Raw genomic sequence first — 6,344 nt, 5'->3', positions numbered from 1 at the left:
TTTTTTTTAGAATATTTTCTATCTGAGGTTGGTTGAATCCACAGATGCAGAATCCATGGGTAGGGATGGCTGACGATACTTTGTAGAGCTACAGATCTACCTTCTTTACTTTACTTTCCCTGTTTTAATACTGTTTTTTGTACCGCACTGATGCATGCTTTTCAATCCTGTGTTCAGATCACAGGAGGACTCTAGCCAGCTCAACAGCCTAATTATCAGATATTTTATAAATAGCATGTGACTTCATTAGGGGACATTAGCAAACTCTAAGAGTTCATAATGCTACTCCATTGGGAAGCAACTTACCTCTAGAGAAGGCTGTCATATGTCTGTGTTGGCATCTTCTCTCGGCCCCAATTTGGTTAATAACTACAATTATCCTTTGGTCACTTCAAGATCTCTGAGCCTTTGTCAGACCTTACCCCTAATATCTACCTTTGTACCTTCTTGGACTACGGCAATAAGTTCCAAATTGATCTCCCTGCCATCAGTCTCGCCACTTCCAATCCATTCTAGCTACTGCAGCCCAGACTAACTTTCAGTAAGAAAGACCAGGGAGTTTAATATTTAGATTGTCTCTCAAACATAAAACAAAGTGTATACTTCTGGAAGAAGGAAATTGAACTCAGAAGGAAAGAATAAAATGTAAAAGACAATGGTAAGAATCCTGCCTACTTCAGGCAGGAGTGTAAGTTTGCATGACCACTTTGGAGAGCAGTTTGTATTATCACGTATAGTTGAATGTGAACGTATCCTATGACTCAAAAATTCCACTGCTGGCTATAGAAACTCCTGTGTACTAAGACATATAGGGATATCTAATAAAATCATGGTTTATATAGCAAAAGCCTGGGAATATTCCAAACAGATAAATAAGGTGCTACATATTTTATAATAGAATACTAAGTAGTAAAATGACCCCTACCTCACACCATATACAAAAATGAACTCAAAATGTATCAAAGACCTAAATGTAAGAGCTAACATGGCTCTGTTGCATGATGGATAGCACATTGGACTTCTAAATGTAAGAACTAAAACTGTAAAATTCTTAGAAGACATGGGTGTAAATCTTTGTTGTCTCAGATAAGGTGATAATTTCTTCGGTATGATGCCTCAAACACAAAAAACCAAAGAAAAAATAGATAAATTAGATTTCATCAAAATTTAAGAGTTTTGTGTATTAAGAAAGTGAAAATATAATCCATAAAATGGGAGAAAATATTTGCAAATTGTATATTTCATAAGAGTCTAGTATCCAGAATATATAAAGAACTCTTACAACTCAACAATAAAAAGACAAATAACTCAATTTTAAAATGGGCAAATGATTTGAATAGACATTTCTCCAGAGAAGATCTACAAGTGGCCAATAAACACATGAAAAATGCTCAGCATCATTAGTCATTAGGGAAATGCAGGTAAAAGCCACAACAAGATACCACGCCACACCTCCTAGAATGGCTATAATTAAAAACAAACAAACAAACAAACAGAAAATAAGTGTGGACAAGGATGTAGAAAAATTGGTGCCTTCATAAATTGCTAGTGGGAATATAAAATGGTGCAGCCTCTGTGGAAAACAGCCTGGTTCCCTAAAAATTTAAGCATAGAATTACCATTTGACCCAGCAGTATCTCTAGGTATATCCCCAAGAGAACTGATAATATATGTTCACACAAAAACATGTGCCCGAATGTTCATTGCATTCATAAGAGCTAAAAAGTGGAAACAACCCAAATATCCATCAACTGACACATGGATAAATAAATGTGGTATTATCCATGCAGTGGAATATTATACAGCCATAAAAAGGAATGAAGTACTGATACACGTTGTAACATGGCTGGACCTTGAAAACATTGTGCTAAGTGAAAGAAGCCAGACACAAAATGCCACATATGGTATGATTCCATTTATATGAAATGTCCAGAATAGGCAGATCCATAGAGATGAAAAGTATATTAGTAGTTGCTAGGAATTGGGGTAAGGAGAGAATGGAGAGTGACTGCTAACCCCTATGGGGTTTCCTTTTGGGGTAATAAAAATGTTCTAGAATTACACGGTGGTGATGGCTGCATAACCTTGTGAATATACTAAGAACCACTGACTTGTACACTATAAATGGTGAATTATATGGCATGTAAATCATATCTCAGAGAAAAACAAAAACAACAAGAAAGATTAATGATATCTCTTACCTGCAAAGTGGGAAGGGATCTTAAATATCATCTAGTATAGCCGCATTATTTTAGAGAGAAAGAAATTGAGGCCCAGAGGAGGAAAGTGACTTATAAAAAGTGATCCAGCTGGTCAATTGCAGGGTAAGCACTGGGCCCCAGGACCTTTTTACTTTTTTTCTATATTCTTTCACATGTATGAAAAATTTCAAAGATACACAAAAATATAGCAAGCTCCCTGTATCTGTAACCCAACTTTAATAATACCAGTCTTATTTCATCGATGCCCTCGCTTACTTTGTCCCCTGCTGGACCATTCTGAAGTATACCGCAGACATCATAGTATTTATCCATACATACTGTAGTATGTACATATGTTTTCATATGTTTGTACACGTATGGTCTATTTCTCATACACATGCATATGCACACAAAATAAAAATATGAATGACTCCTCCGGAAAAAAAAATAAAAAGAGGGAAAAAATGGTAAGCAAAGAAACTGGTAAAACTTTAAATAAATCTAAACACACATTCACTGTGCACCTGTATATTATGTTGGTGATTAATGTATAAAGAAAGTGGAACTAAAGTAACCCCCAAAATAGCATGTAAGATAGGGTGGTGATGTGTAGAATTAAAGGGTACTATGGTTCTGGTATCTCTGAAGACAGGTAAGAGATGCCAGTTACCATGATTGGCTCTTGCACGGTGCACCGGAAAACATATACAATGATGTTCATGGAACATTCTTTGTAATAGAACTGGAAGCAACCTAAATGTGCACCAGCAGAAGAATGGGTATAAAGTACCATTCAATGTGCATGTACATTGTAATACTACATGCTGTTAAAAGGAATAAGCTAGATCTATGTAATCAGTGCGCACAGATCTCAAAAACGTATGGAAAAGAACAAGTTGCAAAACAACATGAACAGTAAAACGGTATTTATTTGAATTAAAAAGAAAAATGTATATCAGCTCCGAGAATGGAGAGGGGGAGGGACTAAGAGGGGGGATTTATAGATTTTTAGCTATATTAATAATGTTTTGTTTCTTTGGAGAAAAAAAAGGGATGAAGCCCATATGACAAAAGTATAACAGTTATAAATTCTGGGTTGTGAGAATAGGGCTGTTTGTTATATTAGTTATGCTTTCTATATTATCTGTGCTTACATTTTAAAAATACATTATAAATTTCTGAACATTATAAATATATGTATGTGTCTATATTATAATTTTATATATTTACAAATTGTATGTTTATATATTTAATATATATTTTATATCTTAAAAATATATATTTATGTTGTGTGTGTATGTTTATATATATATATATATATATATATATATAAAAGAGCATTAAGGAGTCTGCAGAGCAATCTAAAATTTCGGCCTAAAGTCGTCTGTATTATATAAATAATCCCTGATAAAATGTGTATTTTATTAGAGCTATGAACCACCACATGGATGGACGCCCATTCTCCATTCTCCCATTTCTAGATTCTGATAATAAGTTGATGTACATTTTCAGATTGCCTTCCTCCAAATCTTACCTCCAGGATAGAATTCAGGGTAAGTCAGACAAAAGCATTCTATTTGAAGTAAAGTCAAAGATAATGTAGAGGATTAAAGATAATTTTTTTCTTGTGTTTATTTGTTTGATATTTACTGTATTAACATTGTCACAGTAAGAATGGACTCGGAGATATGTAGCTTGTGGGCAGGGCCACAGCCAAATACTAAGTAGACTAAAGGAGGGAAAGAAACACACATCTGCAAAGGCTGGACCTAAAAAAGTCAGCATCCAGGGTTTACGGTAACTTCAGCTAGAGTTAGGGCAGATGTCAGCCCTGAGAATAAGGGTCAGGTGGTGTATCTGGCAGTTGGGTTAAGAGTGTTGGGTCTGGGGTGAGATTAAAAGTCAGGCTGTGGCAATAGTGTAATTGCTGAAGATATGACCATTTATGGCAGGATTCCAGCAGGTATGCATAGCCAATATTCTGGGGGGACAAAGTTGGAAATGGTTAATCGAGGTATTATGACTACATTCTGAGAGCTTAGAAAAGGTTTCTGCCTTGTTCAGAACTTGTTTGGTTCCTAATAATAGAAATTCAACCTCACATAATTGGTTTTTTGTTTTGTTTTTTTTGGAAGCTGGCCAGTGCAGGGATTGAACCTTGGACCCTGGCGTTATTGACACCATGCTCTAACCAACTGAGCTAACCAGCCAGCCTAAACTGACATGATTGGGTGGCATTGACTTTCAATGCAATGGGACCCAGGGGCTTAAATTATGTAACCAGGCTGGCTAGTTAGCTCATCTGTTTAGAGCACAGTGTTATACAACACCAAGTTCAAGGGCTCAGATCCCCCACTGGTCAGCTGCCCCCCCTCCAAAAAAAAGAAAGAAAGATGTAATCAGAACTCTTTTTCATGTGCCATCCTTGTTAGTCAGGTTTGCTATAATCATGCTGTGTATCAAGTAGCACCAAAATCTCAATGCTGTATAACAAGTAACCTCAAAATTTCAATGGCCTATAACAATAAACATTTATTTCATGCTCACAGGTCCACAAGTTGGCTATCATTAAGCTAATATTGGCTGAGCTTAGCTGGACTCAGCTGACTCCACATTTCACATTGGCTGCAGATCTGTTCTGTCTTGATCTTGGGACCAAGACAGAAGGATGAACACCCACCTGGGGCACGTTCTTTTCACAGCAGAGAGCAGAAATTCTAAAATGTCTGCTGGAAACTCTTCAGGCCTCGGCTTAGAACTGGTACACTGTCATTTACACCCACAGTCTGTTGATCAAAGCAAGCCACGTGGTCAAGCCCAAAGTAAATGAGCAGGGATATGAATGCCACTTACTCTAGTGGGAGGCATTGCAAAGTCATATTGTGAAAGGTGTGAGTGAGGGGCCAAGAGCAATAATCCACCCACCATACCACCTCTGAACTTTGCTTGTCTTTGCTTGGTTCCTACTGCATGCAAGCTCTTTGCCAAGGGCAAGGAGGTGATTAGTTGTCCCTGTCTCACTTCCCCAAGCTTAGCAGCCCTCATGGACAGAGACCATCTTTCAGGTAACTTTATTTAAAAAAAAATCCTAAGAAGGACTCTGGGCTGACATGGATCTGCACCTATCCCTGAAGCCATGCCCATGCTAGGGAGGATAAAGTCCCCTGACTGGCCAGCCTAGGGCACCTCTCCACACTTCATTATCTGGGGGGGTTTGGTAGCCCCACCAGGGCCTTGTAAAATTGTAGAGGGGTGCCTACTGGGACCGATGCTGGGCAGACATAAGCGCTGCTGCTCTAACCACAATAGACAACGAGAGGCCTAGGCAGGAAAGCTGGGTAAAAATCCAGCCCCGTGGAGTGGACATGAGCGAAGCAGGGGGGAGGGGGATGCCAGGCCCTGGGCACCTGAGCCACAGCCACAGTATTCAGGCTGAAGTGTCTGATGCCCTCATCGCCACTGTGGACCCGGGCGAGGCCTGGCAGAGTGGTGGAGCTCTGTGAACATCAGATTTGAGAGCTAGAAAAAGCAATGGGAGAAGGAATGATGTCTGTTTAGTTGTCTGTACTGACAGAGTGAGTGTTGTTTTCAAAAGCTGAAAAAGTGAGTACATCTCAATCTCAGGGAAAAGCTTTGCTACTTCAAGGTTACAGCCTTGCTGTTGTCTCAGAGCCGCAGGCTGAAATGAGCACTGTGCTCACAAGACCACAGCCACGCGGCGAGGGCCACGCAGCGAGGGCCACACGGTGAGGGCCACACGGCTGGCCTCCTGCCAGGGTCGGGCTGCAGCGGCCTCTGCTGACACCGAATGCTGGACCAGTCACCGTGTGCTAACACATCAATGACTCCACACTGAAAAAATTACGGGCTGGTCTGAAGGTGATGAGTTATTGCAAATGACCACAGTCAGGCGCAGACGGAACTTCCTTGCTCTGCTCTCGCCCCCTTCTCACTACTGCGTTTGACTGGCCTTAAAATTATAACCTAGTTGAAGCGAGAAACTTGAACTTGATGAGTAAAGCCTTTCCACAGGAGATGTACATGTGGAAGTGGGAGAGCTGGTCGGCTTGAGGAGCAGGTGGAGAATCCCATGCGTGAACACAACATGAAGGTGGCACTGCTGAAGCCAGAGCTCGGGATGAG

General features: G+C 39.8%; 1 non-coding gene across 1 annotated transcript; it reads right to left on the bottom strand.

Annotated features, from left to right (window-relative positions):
- Window positions 1-4,337: 4,337 nt before the first annotated feature.
- Window positions 4,338-4,411, bottom strand: TRNAI-AAU (transfer RNA isoleucine (anticodon AAU)). Its single transcript has one exon. It is a non-coding gene; the product is annotated as a tRNA-Ile (tRNA).
- Between the last annotated feature and the right edge of the window lie 1,933 nt (window positions 4,412-6,344).

Source organism: Cynocephalus volans, chromosome 1 (assembly GCF_027409185.1).
Source record: "Cynocephalus volans isolate mCynVol1 chromosome 1, mCynVol1.pri, whole genome shotgun sequence".
NCBI classification, from domain to species: Eukaryota; Metazoa; Chordata; class Mammalia; order Dermoptera; family Cynocephalidae; genus Cynocephalus; species Cynocephalus volans.
The sequence above is the reverse complement of the archived record's forward strand: the minus strand, read 5'-3'. Positions and strand labels throughout refer to the sequence as shown.